The sequence below is a fragment of the Diabrotica undecimpunctata genome, chromosome 1 (assembly GCF_040954645.1).
Source record: "Diabrotica undecimpunctata isolate CICGRU chromosome 1, icDiaUnde3, whole genome shotgun sequence".
NCBI lineage: Eukaryota > Metazoa > Arthropoda > Insecta > Coleoptera > Chrysomelidae > Diabrotica > Diabrotica undecimpunctata.
In genome coordinates, this window is record NC_092803.1 from 52,863,693 (window position 1) to 52,881,212 (window position 17,520).

Genomic DNA, 17,520 nt, shown 5'->3' on the forward strand with positions numbered 1-17,520 from the left:
CGACAACGCCGACTACAGTTTGCTACAGACCACGAGCATTGGAGGATAGAAGATTGAAAAAATGTTTTGTTTAGTGATGAGTCCAGGATGTTTAGTGATAAGTCCAGTTCTTTATGACTCAGATGGTCGCATCAAAACATACAGAAGACGTGGGGAACGATATGTTGCTTATGTTCAACGAGTACGTGTTGCTTTTGGAGGAGGTTCGATAATGTTTTGCGCAGGGGCTTCATTCGAGGGCCATACTGATTTGGTATTTATTGATAGAGAAGCGTTGAATGCACACCGATACATTACCGAAATTCTAGATGAGTACGTAATGCCTTTTGCTTGGTTTGTCGGCGAAAACTTTATTTTTATGTAAGACAACGCACGGCCACACGTAGCCAGTATTGTAATGTAATATCTGAAAACTGTTGGTGTGCCATGAATGAACTGGTGGGCTCAAAGTTTAGATTTGAACCCGATTTAACATGTTTGGGACCAACTCAAACGAAAGGTAAGAAACAGAATACTTGCTCCAAAAAATCGTGAGCAGCTTCGGTTGGTGCTCATGGAAGAATGGGAAGTTTCTCCTCAAAACGACATCCAGAATTTAATCAATGCAATGAAAAATCGAATGAGAAGTGTAATTCACAATAGAGGTGGTCGTTCAATTTTTTCACATGCGAAAAATCATGTCATTTTTTCGCAATATTACTAACTATCATTCTACCACAATTTTACAATTATTTCCCATTCTTCAACCCTTCCTAATCAGGTTTCAACCCCACTCCATTAGAAATACAGACAGTTTTAAAATAGCAAACTTAATGTTTAATCAAAATAAACTGAAGATGGGCACTTTCTACATAAGGATATACATAAGTTTATATTGAAAAATTATATGAAAAAATAATATAGGTATCTATTACTTACCACTCCATTGCGAAACGAAACCCGTGCATGGACTTCCAGGATAAAGAAATGTGTTGAGGTGCAACTTGCACTATTTACTAAAAACAAAAATGTAAATCTGAACAAAAAGTATAAATATAAACCATAATGTAACTAACATGAAACACAGATTAAATACATAACTAAATAAATATTATTTTTTAATATTTCTTGAAAATTTGGAAACACGCAAGAGGGAAAATTACAAAAAAATGTTTGCATTAGAAATTCTAATAATTCTAAAATTTTTTATTAATATAAAACACATTAGAGTAAACTTAAAGACACATAAACTACAAAAAAAATCGGTTGCCTGTAAAGTCGGTTTTACGGGCGAAGATTTTACGTGACAACGTCTTTTTCTCGGTAGAATATTTATTAATATGAATATTATTAAATTGCACAATAGGAACAAGGAATTGAATGAAAATAAGAATTGCACAAATTTTAACTATAGAAATATATTTTGTTTACTAAAACATTGTACATGTAAACTTAAACTTAACTAATTTCTATTTGAGTGATTTTGTCTATTTATTTTATATATTATTTTATATATTATATATTATTATATTATTATTTTATATAATATTTATATTTTATATATTATATTTTTATATATTATTTTATATATTATTTATTTTATATTATATTATTGATCTTATTATTTTCTACAAAATTTATTTGAAAATTTTTTCGATATATCAATTAGTTGCGGAGATATCGATCATTGAAGTTATTGTTTGCTACCAGTATTTTGTATATTTATTTTTTTCAGTTATAAAAAATTACTATTTCCAATTGTGTCTACCAAGTATGGTCACATGTATTTGCCTACATATTAAATAATAATAAGTACAGATAATGTTATGTGACGTTCACTTCTGATTATATATATTTTAATATTTTTAATTTTAAAGAATCAATTTGAAAATCAAAACACTTATTCAGATCGAAGGTTCAAATTTTTGCTAAATAAATTTGAAATTAATTAAAATTTGTAAATGTAAATGGTAAAGTTGAAAATTAAAACATTTACTAAAATTGGAATTTGAAATTCTTGCTAAACACAGTTAAATTCTAACTCCGCGCGTGGTGATTGGTCGGTTTAGTTCGTTTGTTTGCCCTGTTTTGACAGGTTAGAAGTTATAATTTGTTATTTTAAATGTTTGACTAGCAATACGCGCTGTTTCTTCTCAATCGACTGAATTACGATTGATTGCAGAGTGATTTAAACTAATAATTTACTTAACACTATCAACATTTGTCAATAGTATGACATAACCTATAAACTCAGTTTCTCAACTTTTGTGTCAATCTAACAATTAATCAATCAATCATAGTTTACGATAATGAAATATTAGTGTACAATTATTTACCTTTATTGTTGTAGTTGTTGTAAATGACGAATCTAAGCACTCCACATTTTCACTACAGACACAGCTGACGATACTTTCAACGATTTTCAACTTTAGCGATTCAACGCGCCTAATTCTCTAGTGCCGCGCGCAGCGGACCGATCATGTTTGAGTGGGAGAGAGACGCAAGGCATTCGCCGGTCAGGCGGGCCTCTCTCTCGTTCGGCGACTCACTGTAACAGACGTGAGCGGGCGTTACACTTTTTCTTAAATGACTCCGAGCCACAACCTAATTTAAGACGTTGTCACGTCAAAAAGTAATTTTTAAGTAGATTAAGTATAAAACAAATACATCGATAGTTTAAAGTAAAATTATAGTATGTCCACTTCTTGTTGATTTTAAGATAACCTCAAAAGAATATTCAGAAGGGTAATATGAATGATCTGCATAATTATTGTAAGTCCAGAATTATTGTAAATAAAAGTATTTTCCACCTAAGAAGACCGCTTGGCAATTAAATGCTGGTAACTTTATTACTAGCGGACCAGATAAGCGGCGATATATTCTACACTACTTTTATGAATAACATTTTAGTGCTCTGTTGTTTCAATTAGCACTGCTAAACAAGTTATCGTTTGTGGGTTTTAATATTTTATTAGAATAATACAAGTACGGAATATTTATTGAAACAGTGAATTTGTTACACTATTATCGACAAAGTAGATTAAATTCAAACATGTCATCATATTACACTTGTACTTGTATACACAAATGTACAAACATATACTCAAACTTATCATGGCTGTACTAATCATGAATGTGTTGCTTGTGTGAGTCTCATTGTCACTGTCTCTCATCAAAACTCATTGTCTCCAAGTAAGAGATGTAGTGCTTTCAAATCCTCCCCCTTTTTTAAATTTAATGTCTGTTTCGTCCCCCCTTTTTAAGTGTTTTCTGTGTGTTTTCTGTGTGTCTTAAAGTGTCCTTAATTTTAATTTTTTAACTTTAAATATTGGACTTTACAACCATTTGCCACATATTACAACAGAACTTTATCAAAGAAATTTGATAATTACAATTTGATAGAATTGCACACCCACACAATTTGTACATCTAATCTCATTCATTGTCTCACAACTCAAAAATAAAATCTCAATAAATAACACACATTTCATAAATATATCTCTAGAATAAATATAAATAGCTTTTAAATAACTCAATGGTATAGAACATTACTTTCATCAAACAAACAATTACATTACACCTATCTCTACTTCATTGGATAAAATCTGTCTCCTCAAGAACTTCCCCGTTTACTGTCAAACAATTACAATAGTAGACTTAAGTTCTCCAGTTAACAATACAGGATAGTTTGAACCATGTTCTTTCAACCATCAATTAATAGAGTACCGGCATCATTTATTTAACTTTGTATCGAGACCTGAAGATGCTTTGCATATTGTAGAAAGCGAAACCGGTCGTCTGGATAGTTAAATTAAATTGATTGTGAGTAAGTCTAATTTATTATTTGTTTTACCTTTTAATATTTATACTCTTTAAATGATTTTACATTAAGCTATTAATATTATAACATATCTTGGTTGTGCATAGTTTGCACATAGTTTTCGTATATCTGTGTCTTAATCAGTTGTAACGACTTTCGGTAATCTAATAACATTTCTGTTGTTACGGTCAAAGTTAATATAGAATATTAAAATAGAATAATAGAATAATGAGGTACTGTTTAAATTTATAAGAATTATTAAATTACATAGCTGCATATTTTACGAAATGTGTTAACGTGCTAAGCTCTTAGTGGAAATGAGAAAAAATATTGCAAAACAACAAGAATATTCAATAAATATAGTAAAGATATAAGTAATTATTTTACCGGTTTAACCTTAATTCTTTCATAAATATTTTTATACTACATCTTATTAAGGCTATATACTGGAACCAGAAAGCAGTAGTAAAGGTGAACGATATAGAAACAAATAATATACCGATTGCGAGAGGGGTTAGGCAAGGATGCGTCTTGTCTCCGACGCTTTTCAACGTGTACTCACAGGTCATATTCAGAAAAGCCTTATGGGAAAGAAAAGAGGGAATAAGAATTGGTGGAGAAATCATAAACACCATGAGATTTGCAGATGACACGGTAATTATGGCTGAGAGTATAGAAGATCTACAAACTTTACTAGATGCAATAAATAGTGAATGCATTCAAATGGGACTTGACATAAACACAGATAAGACCAAATTTATGATAGTATCAAGGAGTCCAATAAATAATGAACAACTAACTCTTGGTGGACAGCAAATAGAGAGAGTGACAAAATATAAATATCTGGGAGCTTACATCAACACAGAATTAGATCCAGACCAAGAGATCCGGGTACGAATAGAAATGGCAAGGGCAGCGTTCTTAAAATTCAAACAATTGTTCTGTGACAAAAATCTGAATATTGCGCTGAGACTGAGGTTTGTTGAATGTTACGTCTGGTCGCAACTATTGTACGGGGTAGAAACATGGACACTAAAAGCGCAAATAGTTAAAAAGATTGAAGCCTTTGAACTTTGGATATACCGGAGAATGTTGAGAATCCCATGGACTGCCAGGGTCACCAATGAGGAAGTGCTGAGAAGAATGGGTCGAGATAAAAAATTGACGAGAACGATAAAAGTACGCAAGACTGCATACCTTGGACACATACTAAGAAATAATAAATATAGTCTTCTGCAGGTCATCATGCAGGGTAGAGTCGATGGCAAAAAGGGAATAGGTAGAAAGAGGAAGTCATGGCTGCGAAATATTCGAGACTGGACAAACATGACTGTAGACGAATTATTCCACGTTGCAAAAGATAGAGAAGCCTTTAAAAATGTGGTCGCCAACCTCCGTTAATGGGGACGGCATAGGAAGAAGAAGACATCTTATTTAAACAGGCTAAACATCTTGTTAGATCAATTTGTGTAACAACAAAACAAATTTACTTTTCACGGAATTCCGTAATTACATTCATTTTATATTTTCTTAGAGGTAATGTGTAGCACTAGAGATAATCCGACAATGAAAAGCTGCAAAGAAAATGAGAACAATTGTTTTGTGTGTCTGAGAAAAGTCTGTGACTGCATCATGATAATTAACTTTGGTAAAACCTATATTGCGTGTCAACGTTAGTTAAATAATATAATTATTTCCTTTTCTGTTTAGAGGAACTTAAACGAAATAAAGATAGTTCCATTCATGATTCAGTAACAAACTGTCTCATTGATGACATTTTTTCGGCTGAAAGGATGCTAATGGTAACTTTTGTCAAAAAATAGGCTGTTTTTGATTTGTACTATTTGTTAGTAAAGCTTAGGGTATCTGAAAACTCAATAGCTGTTTCCTTACAGGAAACTTCTGGGTAACAATTGTAACAGGTTCAACATGTTCAATATCTTCAGTCAAATGAATATATTTCGGATATTAAAAATACTGCTTTACAAGAAAACAGGGAGAACCATGGTATTCCTCAAAATGAAGTGAAGGCCACTGACTATTTATTAGACCCTGATCTTTTCAACAGATAGTGAAAGAACTTAAATAACCAAGCGAGTACTTCTCTAAAGTTTTCAGAAATCAATTCCCCGGCACCGACAAAATTTTCAATTTCTAATTTTACTGAGCTGCCACCGTGCTTCAAAGGGCACGTAAAGTCGTCGGTCCCGGCTACGAAAGTTGTTGTTAAGTCATGTTAGGGGCGCTTCCGCGACCTGATAACCCTAACACTAGACCTTAGCCAGAAGGTTACACGAACTTTACTTTAGAAACCAATTACACTTTAATGGATATTGAGACCATTACAAAAAAAAAGCCACAGACGTCATGTACAACCTGAAACATGGGAAAGGAATATATGTAAACAAAAAAAAATGTGTGGTAGAAGTTATACAATTAAAAAAAAATTGTTATTGAGAAGCGAATTTAAACATTATATTGGCTGCTCAAGATGTAGATCTAAATGTTCAACAAAAATTCCTCCTGAACGTCAAAGTATTTTGCATGAAGAATATTAGGCCCTGGCTGATTATGATTATGAGACAAAAGGGGCATTTGTGTTGTTTAGTTACAGAGAGAAATGTAGCTAGACACAGAAAACGTAACCCTGAAAGCAATATTTCAAAAACAATAACGTGTGTACACATTATGTGACACCAGTGGGAAAACACAGAGAGTGTGTCCCAATTTTTATTGTGAAACTTTTAGTATTAGCTTTCAGTTACTTGATTTGGTATTAAAAAACGTGGTGCAGGAGAAGATTACGTACTTTGAGATGGACAAAAAGTGAAAGTTTTAGCTAAAATTACACCCGAGCAGCTAAAAATCACGTGACAATTCATATAGACAATTTTCCTAAAATGGAATCGCATTATATAGTCGTCGCGATAAAAAAACTTTATTTAGCTTTTGACTTGAACATTTTCATTAAATATAGATTGTACAAAGACAAATATTGTCCTATGGAAAAAAAATAAACCACATCGGTTTTCATCAATGTTTATAGGTCAATTTTTAAGAAGTGTGATCCTCAACTATATATATCCCAATAGAGGATCAATGTTCTACAAGCAATATTTGTTATAATACCTCAGAAAAATCTTCTTTGGAAAATAATTGGAAACTCCATAATCAAAGGGAAGAAAAAGCTATGACAAGAGAAAAATCAGACTAGAAGAAAGCTATTGGAATAAAAGGAGTCAATTGTAGAGCGATCACGTTCGACTTTTTGAGCAATTTTGACAGTGCATTATTTTCAGATCCTCAGATTTATTACAAATGAAAACTTTTAATTTTTAATTTTACCACTTATGATCCATTTGATCAAAGTGATCACTGCTATGTGTGGGATAAAACCCAGGGTTCTAAAGGTGTCTCAAAGATAGGTTTGCCTATTGCAACTTGCTAGTTTGCCAGAAACCGTTGAACATGTAACCACTTTCTCAGACACATGTGGTGCAATTCTGTTGCAATGCTATACGCTGTTGCAAAAATTGACAATCCTAAAACGATCGACCTAAAGTTTATGGAATTTGACCATTTTTATTTGGAAGCTGACTCAATTCATGTAACAATTAAGCATGCTCGTAAGCACAAAAAATATTCACGATCAAAGAATAGGCACTTTTGGTTAGCATGGCAAGACACAAACCAAAACCCTACGAAGTACAGAACCTGAACTATACAGATTTTTATGACCTGCAGAATTTTGCATCACTTATAATGCAAAATAAGAAAACTAATGCGGTAGGTGATCCAATAAAATGGCAAATGGCTTTAGGTTAAGTGGTTGAGACTCGACAAAACAAGGCTATTTATTATTCGATATAAATATTCATTGACTAAAGAACATTTTTTAGAGTTTGATGTCATACAAAACAAAAGACATACTAACCAAGTTACAAAAGTCACATGGATAGATGTCAAGCTAAAATCCAAATACCTATCAAAAAAGACTTTTCGTACCTGTGGAAAAAAAATGAAGACTTGTTGTATTTCCTATATATAAGGAGATCATACCAGAAGTTTATAAAACGTATTTAGAAAGTCTTCCAACTTAAAAAAAAACAAAAAATCTTGCTTACTATAGGCTGGTATTGGCATAATTGATACTCACAAACCTATAACAACTAGCATTTTCGTTTTAGTGGTTAGGTAACCTTTTATCGCTGACCTGAAGATGAGCAAAAATTATAGACAAAATCAGGTTCTAATTAAACCAATTTTAAGTAATTCTATTTGTTTTCTGTGATAGTATTATTATCTTTTTATATATGTTATAAAGAATTTTTTTTTATTAAATTAAAGACAATTTCTTTATAATCATTATATAAAATCAATAAAATCTTTCTTCCATCTTAAAAGATCAAGTAATGCAATACGCAATAAACTTATGCGATTCTCTACCGTTTTGGATTCTACCTGTTTAGAGACGTAAACCAAGAAGTGCAGTTATGGCTGTATGTCAAGTACATCGTCAAGTAAAAAGATAGTACGTCAGTAGAAAAATAGAAATGCGCTGGAAATAAGTTGTGGCAAAGAGGATATTATTTTGGGACATAACTTAAAAGAATAGCCTTTTCAGCTTTTATTTCCTTTAAGATAGAGAAAGAACTAAAATGTAGTTTAGAAATGATTCAGAAGTTGCTTAACAATATAAAACTGAGAATTTATAAAAAGGAAATAAAAATGTATATATACAATATGTACATATGTCTTTTACATTGTAAAAGGTCAAACATGTTTCGACTTGTTATTTGTTTTTTAACAATTAAGCCACGGGATATTTGTCTTTTGGTACACCCATGATGTTCTAAAATATAAAGTGGTTATATCAAAGCCTGCAGACGTGCATGCGTTAATTCGATGACTTTGTAAAGAGCTGTTACCGCGCTATCATGCACCACTGCTTAATATTCTAATTCGTATGTAAATAGTTAAATTCTGTAGAATAGATTTCGAATGCCATTGAGCTCTTATTTCTGTTTTGTATTTCATTTATTCCTAATGCTACCATGATTTATTTTAATATAGCTAATAAATTAATAACCCAAATAAAAAAATATGTACTCTATAAGTTAATGTCATTCATTAACTGTGAAAGAGGGAGGACAGGTAACACTCATTTAACAAACTTTTGGAAAGAGAAAGCCAGTTTCGATGTAACCGCCATCATATGGTGCCTGTACTTTACCCATTACTAGCTCTCGCAGGATTACCAGGTCTACTGATTTTTCAGTAGATCTACTAATTTGAACTTCAATTTAATGATTTACTGAAACACTATGTCGATCTACTAAAAAATATGTAATGATAAACTCATGTTCAAAAAGTGATCATTCTGTCCGTGTTTAGTTATAAATTTAAATAAATATATATTTATTGATATACAGATAACGACATTGTTTTGTTGACCATACTAATTAAGATTTATTGTAATCACATCTCTAGAGTATATTTACTATAATGCTCTAAAACGAATTTTTTGGTTATTGTTTAGCCTTAATAGCAATACAAATAAATAAGTAAGTAAATAAGTAATATGCTTTATTGTCACTGAAAATTGTACAAATTTTATGGACAAAGTTTATAACAATAAGACAAGAAAGAAGAAAAAAAAATCAAAATAAGAATCATTTGTACTTTTAAATAAAAAAAAACAATAAAATTCTTCCAAACTTAAACCTAAAAAATACTACCTAATTAAGAACCTACAAACTTCGTAAAATGTACATAACAAAAAATAAAAATTAGGAAATCAGATTAATGAATTAAGGGCTGAAATATTCCACCTCCTTGTGCTAAACAGTAACCATATCTGTCATACAAATTTCTCCTCATATTTTAGAGTAGGGCTGGTGTAATGCTTGCAGAGAAATGAAGTATTTTTACCCCTAATTCGACTAGGTTTTGGCCCTTTCAAACTGATGCCTATAAACGTTTTCTTTGAGAAAATCCCAAAATTGTGAGGCGCCAAGTCAGAGGATCTAGCGGGCCATTTAATTATACCACGTGTACTTATCAGTCGATCAGAAAACGTTTGATTGAGGAGGTCAATCTAGCTCTAGAGTTGTGAGCCGAACACCCATCCTGTTGAAAATAAACCTCCTGAAAATTAACGGGAAGGCGTCAAACTGCCGGAATAATCTCATTCTGTAAAAGTTGTAAATATTTGGGCCCGTTTAGGTTTCCATCGATAAAAAATGGACCGACAATATGGTCGCCTAACATCCCAGTTCAAACATTTAACTTTTGCGGATGCTGCGTTCGCACTGCAACATTGAGGTGCTTATTTTTCCGAGAATAATACCTTGCAATGGATGGATTGTGTTTTTTATGTAATAATAATGAAGATTCGTTAAATAATAAAATATTTTTTAAAAAGTGTACATTTTTATTTTGTTTATCTAACATAATTTCACAAAACTCCATCCTCCTAAAGTTATCTTCCGGAAACAGTTCTTTTGTTGGTTGTATCTTAAAACAGTGATACACATTCCTTTTGAGAACTCGCTGGACAGTTCGAGCACTCACGTTAACTTCCCTAGCAATTTGTACACTATTGCAGGGTTCACTAGCTTCCACAAAAGCACAAATAATAAAATTCCTGTTTTGACGCTCCTCATCGACAGGTCTAACACCTGGTTCATTACCTTCATGACACTTTTTACAACTGTATGCACTTTTTTTGAAACACACTGTATACAGATATTCCAGAAGGGGCAATACAGGCTAAATAAAATAAAAATATCCGAGCAGTGTGTTCTCTAACAAAACATTCCGATCACGAGAATACGGTGGTTAAAAAATGTTCCGGAAATGGAAAAATAATAATCACCCAATATTAGAATTGCTAAGTTGCAAGTTTTTGGTAGCAGGTTAACGTGCAGTACATTCAACCAACTTATACGTCTAAACGATTAATGGAACTCGCAGAAAACCTTTCGTTGTAGTAAAAGGCACGGTAAACTGCACTGGAGTTCTCCATAATCCTTTTAATTACTTACTTTGTTTAGAATATTTTTGCCTGTATTATCAGCTAGTTAATTTGTATAAAATGAGAAGCAAAAATTCAACTAGAATTACAAATATTATTGTTGCTTTGGCTAATAATGAATGTATAAATATAATGGTTAACCTACTGTACAATTATTTTGTAAATAACATTATAATAGTGTACTTAATGTTTATTTAAATTTATAAATCATCATCATCGTCACTAAATTCACTACCGCTATCATTATGTAAATCTATAATCACATGGATAAATTTCACTAATTTTATTTTCCCGAATCCACCACTCGTCCATTATCACTCTTCCCGATTCCACCACTATTTCTGGAGATGTAGTTTTAAGAGCTTCTTGCCACATTTTCCTAACTGCATGGTCACTGTATCCACTGCATCCAACGTGATTATCATAATACGTTTTACATATACCCCAGATATATTCGATGGTATTAAACTGGCAGTGATACGGCGGTAACCGTAGTGCTTGATGTCCATAACATGATACAATTTGGTCAACTATAAAAACTGTTGGTTTTTCTTTACGTTTCGAAATTTCCAGTAACTCTGATTTGAAGGCGTATTCCGGAAAATTAATATTATTTTTAACTAACCATTTTTTTATGCTCGGTACGTTCGACAACTGTTTTGGTTGTTACTCCAAAATCTCCGAATGGTAAGGTGCATTATCTAAAACTATAACTGATGGTTCACGCAGACTAGGTAACAGTTTCTCCTCTCCTTTCTTTCCTTCTGCATAAGGAATAATGTGTTTTTTGCCTTAGCTATCTGTGTGTTTTATTGATTTTATGCTGTCGTCTAGCCAAATTCTTTTAATTCTACCCTTTGCCAACATGCATGTCTCATCTAAGTATACAAATGTCGCATTTTCAGATTTAAGTCTAGTATATTCTCTCAAAAATTTAATTTTTTTGCGAACCACACTACTCCTTTCGCATATAAGTAATTTCTGTTTTTAATTTAAATCCTAAATCTCTCAACACTTTTCAAAGGATATCCTCTTAATTTCAGAAACTTGTCTTTCTCTTATTTTGGTCCGTAAAATATCTAAACTGACATGTTGTTTTGACGCATTTGATACAAAATATTGCGAATTTTAAATTTTTTCCATCAGGTAAGTCAATGCTCCTAGAATGTTTACGAGTTGTTTTCTTGTCTTCGTGATACTCAGTCACAGTAAAATAGTCTTGAGAATCTCTGAAAGTCTTCATTACAGTTTTTAGCTTAATTTCACTTATCCCGAGAGCGTCACAAACACGTTGATTTATAAATAATAATGACTTTAAAGTTTCACCATTCTCTCTTTCCGTGGTAGAGTATTTATGCACATTTGCAATTAATTGATCCGTATCCAACTTACGTCTAGGCATGATGGTCACTTGACACTACACGTTTGAACTACAATATACTGAGTTTAGATTAATATAACAGAAACTTTCTAACTGTTGTGCTTGAGAGGTAAAATATAATATAACCGCTTACAAATATCCTAAACACATTAAGCAAATTAGGCTAATGATCATTAGGAATGATTATGTACATAAACAAATTAAAATGTTTTCCACATTTTTTTTATTTTTTATACAAGAATTTTCATTTGAAAATAAAAAGTTAAATATATTTACCAAAACCCTAACTTTAACCCGTAATCGTGGAAGTCTCAAAAACGGTAAATTTTAACAGACATAATTATAGTCAATCTAGCCACCACTATTTAAATTGACAAAATGTTCTAGTTTACTCCGAAGAATTTTTTAACAAAACTTAAACGTGATATTTTAGTACTTGTTGTATCTACTTTGAATATAAATTATCCTTAGCACGGTAGTATTTGTTTCAGAAAAGAATTATTAAACATGTAGGTGAAAGAAATTTATGTTAAATAACATTGTGCAAGAATACTATTTATTAAAAAAATGTAACAAAATATGCAAAACTATGAACAGCGGGTTAAGAACACATAATGTTGTACCTAAAATTTATCAAACGAAAGTGCCTTTCACTACAACGAAAGGTTTCCGTTAATCGTTTAGAGGTGTAAGTTGGTTAAATGTACCATCGAATGTACATACGAATAACACATTCATAATAAATTTAATAGGTATAGAAGGACTGACTTAACTAATACTGGTAATGACTGAGAAGATGCAGACGGTCGAAAATGTTCGAAATAATTCGGAACTTCTCGCAAAGAGATCATAGATATTAGGACATCGGTTCCGGATAGGTGTTGACACATATCAAAAAATTTACTTATTCTCGGTATACACATATATATACGAGGCGTGTTTTTTAAGTAAGTACCGTTCAGTACCTGCATCACAAATGTTTTGACTTCGTTATCGTCTTGAAGACGCTGACCGCCCAGGTGTTTCTTCAAGTGCTGGAACAAATGGTAGTCGCTGTGCGCCAGATCAGGGCTGTATGGAGAATGATCTAGAGTTTCCCATTTAAATGATTTAATGAGATCTTCGGTCTGATTAGCCACATGTGGACGGGCATTGTCATGCAGCAAAACGATACCCTTACTCAATTTGCCACGTCTTTTGTTCTGGATTGCACGACGCAGATTTTTCAATGTCTCACAATAAGACACTGCATTGATTGTCTCATTACGAGGCAGAAACTCCACTAGTAATACTCCTTTTCTGTCCCAAAAAACTGTGCACATGATTTTCCGGGCAAAAATTGTTTGCTTAAACTTCACTCTTTTGGGTGATGATGAATGTCGCCATTCCATGGATTGTTGTTTTGATTCTGGTGTGACGTAGGCCACCCACGTTTCGTCACCAGTAAAAATTTGGTCTGAAAAATCTTCACCTTCACTGTGGTACCGTTCAAGGAAAGTCAATGCACTGCCTAAACGTTGGGTTTTGTGCAAATCCGTCAACATTTTTGGAACCCAACGTGAACACAATTTCCGGTAATTCAAGTTCTCGGTAACAATGCGATACAAAACACTACGAGAATACTAAGGAAAGCAGTCGGACAATGATGAAATTGTAAAGCGTCTGTTTTCTCTCACCTTTTCGTCCACTTTCTGCACCAAATTTTCATTAATGACCGAAGGACGCCCACTCCGTTCTTCATCATGCACATTTGTGCGGCCATCTTTAAATGCTCTCACCCATTTCCTTACCATTCCATCACTCATAATGTTTTGTCCGTAAACTTCAACGATCTCACGATGAATATCGATTGGTTTTACGCCTTTAGCTCTAAGAAATCGTATAACAGCCCGTACTTCACAATCAGCGTGACTCACGATTGTTAGAGGCATCTTAAACACTGGAGTAAACAAGTATACAATGAAGAATCAGACTGTAATGGCGTCAGTGCGTAGACAAGAAATGTAGGTAACCAACGCTCATGCGCGGAACGCCGACCGTAGCGTTGCGGCGGCGGAATCGCAAAACGGTACTTACTTAAAAAACATGCCTCGTATATATATATATATATATATATATATATATATATATATATATATATATATATATATATATATATATATATATATACATGTTTTACACGAGAGATATCTAAAACACGGATAATGCTAAACTCTGTATGTCGTGCGTAAAGATTTTTCTAGATAAAAATTGCCTCAAAAATATTTACACAAAATATTTCTTTAAATTAATCTAAAAACTACAATTATTGTTTAATATGTTTATACAAATAATAGCTGCTTTTTTGAATATTAATACCGTTTCTATCCTGAATTTGAATAATATCGTTAGAAGTAAATGCATTATATACTGCCTTTACAAAACGCATGCGAAAACTCGGTGTTATTTCAAATCCTGTTGGATTTGCTTCCTGCTAGAGCTGCAAGCAGATCCCGAATATTCGATTACTAGATGCTCTAGTTATTTTTATCCTATTTTCAATATTCCTAATCGGTTTATGCCATATTTTTATTGTATATAAAGCGAATAAGACACAATTTCTACACTGTGTAGTTGAGAGGTAGTTTTTCAAAAGATTTAAGATATATTAGTATAAAAATATGAAAATTTGCAAAAAATATAGACGACTCGATAAGAATCATTTGATACTAGGACTTTTTGTATATGCAGAGTTGTCAACAATATGCATAGAGGTTAGTTTCTATATCGAAATCAACAAACTACATGGTTAGCAAAAGTAACAAAATAATTTGGATCAGATCTGTAGCCTGGTTTTAAAGATGGCCAACTCCATGTAGCAGAATTTTCAGTATAGGTAAAAAACTGTTTAAACTACTTCCGTTGAATTTTTTTTGTTGATTATTAATTATTTCCAGAGCATCTTGAAATAATAATATTTATACTTTTTACTGCAGTTAAAGCGATATTTAACGTTGAAATATAGATTTGGTCGTGTTTGTAACCAACATGTGAAAATAGTCGCTCTTGTCACCAAAAATATTGCTGATGATGTCGCTGATATCTTAAGTAGCTAGTAAACTATCAATAGAAATGCATCAGGGCTTGCCCTATACTAAAAATTTTTTTGGTGAAAATAAAAAAAGTTGAAATATGTGTTAAAAATATTAATAATTTATAGGGATAATATAATATTTGTCAATACAATTTAAAAACCCGATCAATACACTAACAGCAAAAGTTCTTTAGATACCTGCTTGATCGGTGGCCAATATATGAATCTTACAATAATTTTGAATAACCAGCATGGTGTTTGTTATCCTTTGTTTGTTATCATTAATTTGAAAAAATGTTAAATCAAGAAATTATTTATTGATCATGTGAACTATTGTGACACGAAATTGCTCAATGTCATTGATGAGGATGATTACAAAAACTACCTCAGAATGCACAGCCTCACTTTTTCGCTGTTGTTGGAAAAAGTTGGTCTGCTTATATTCAAAAAAGATACCGTCATGCGTGAATGAGTCAGTTATAAAAAACGCCTTGTAGCAACTTTACACTTTGACGTTTGGACTTTTACTTTGGAAATCGTTTTAAAAATATTTCTAAGTTAAAGTAAAAACGTCAAATAAATTTAATTTCTAACTAATATTTAGGCTTATTTCCAATTAAAATAGTAAATTTGAATAAGATGCCAAAAGAAAATAGTTTCAGAACAATATAAAGAAAGTTGCTTCTAATTTTAGTAAAACTATGATGTAATTTTCGTTGTTTGTTTATAATTCTTTTGTAGCCAATCCTTCTTCTTCTTCTTTGGGTGCCGTGTCCGTATTCAGACGTTGGTCGTCATCATATTTACAATTTCCTGAAACCTCTTTCTGTCGGCTGCTGCGCAAAATATTTCTTCTACTGTGGAACCACACCATTGTCTAATATTACGCAGCCATGAAAGTTTCTTTCGACCAATCCATCTCTTTCCTTCCACTTTTCCTTGTATTATAAGGCTAAGTAGATGGTATTTAGATCCTCTAATTATATGCCCGAAGTATTTTGATTTTCTCCTCTTTATGGTGTTTATGAGCAAACGTTCTGAATTAATCATTTGAAGAACATCTTCATTGGAAGTGTGCGAAACCCACGATGTCTTTAGGATTCGTCTATAGCACCACAATTCGAATGCTTCTAACTTGTTTAGCATTGTGGTTTTTAACGTCCATGTCTCACAACCATACAATAGGATGGACCACACATAACATTTCAGGACCTTCTTACGAATATTCATCGACAGGTTTCTGTTGCATAAAACTGGTTTCCAGGTCATAAAAGCCTTACGTGATATTTCGATCCTGGTTATTATCTCTTCATCAGAGTCACAATTTACATTTAACCAGCTGCCAAGGTATTTGAAATGATTTACCCTTCGATCGATCTCCTCTCCAATAAGAGAAATCAGACCTTGATCTATATTGATCTTTCCAACTGCCATCCACTTTGTCTTTGAAATGTTGATTTTTAGGCCTCTCCGATAACTTGCTTCATTGACTAGATTTAGTAATGTTTGAAGATCTTGTAAATTTTCGGCAAGAATGGCTGTATCGTCAGCGTATCTAATATTGTTGATTACTTCTCCACCTAGTCTTACTCCCTCTTGTCTGTCATCCAAAGCCTCCCTAAAGATTTCTTCAGATTACAGATTAAAAAGAGTGGGTGACAAAACACAACCCTGCCGTACTCCACGTTTGATGGATATTTTTTCAGTCGGACTGTCTTCAATTTGGATAGAGGCTACTTGATTGTAATATAAGTATTTCAGCAGTCTTATATCATAGTGGTCAAGTCCTGCTGCCCGTAGGCAATCTAAAAGTGTATCGTGTTGTACTCTGTCGAACGCCTTCTCGAAGTCGATGAAACAAACATAAACATTCTTTCGGAATTCTCAACTTTTTTGTAATAGAACGCGCATACAGAATGGTGCCTCTCTAGTTCCTAGACCGTTTCTAAATCCAAATTGCTTATTACCCATCCTACTTTCACATAGAAGGAATAATCGGTTTTGTATAATTCGTAAGAGTATCTTCAGTGTGTGACTCATCAAACTCATTAGACTAAAATCGCTGCATTTGGTGGGCCTGCTTTTCTTTGGAAATGTTATAAACAGCGACTATAACCAATCATCTGGTATTTTTCCTTCGTTGTAAATTTTGTTGAAGAAAGTGGTTAAGCAGGCAATGCTTTCCTCATCCAAAACTTTGAGTAGCTTAGCAGGGATTTGATCTTGTCCAG

General features: G+C 32.7%; 1 protein-coding gene across 4 annotated transcripts in view; it reads right to left on the minus strand.

Moving 5' to 3' along the window:
* LOC140449314 (protein O-mannosyl-transferase TMTC1-like) overlaps positions 1-17,520 on the minus strand; it is a 1,384,234-nt gene that overhangs the window by 1,144,311 nt on the left and 222,403 nt on the right. For 3 of the 4 annotated variants that reach the window (XM_072542470.1, XM_072542463.1, XM_072542464.1), the window contains exon 3: positions 919-995. The exons of the other annotated variant lie outside the window; for it this stretch is intronic. The gene's annotated coding sequence lies outside the window, so the exon portion shown is untranslated. The remainder of the gene's footprint in view (positions 1-918; positions 996-17,520) is intronic. 4 annotated transcript variants of the gene reach the window in all.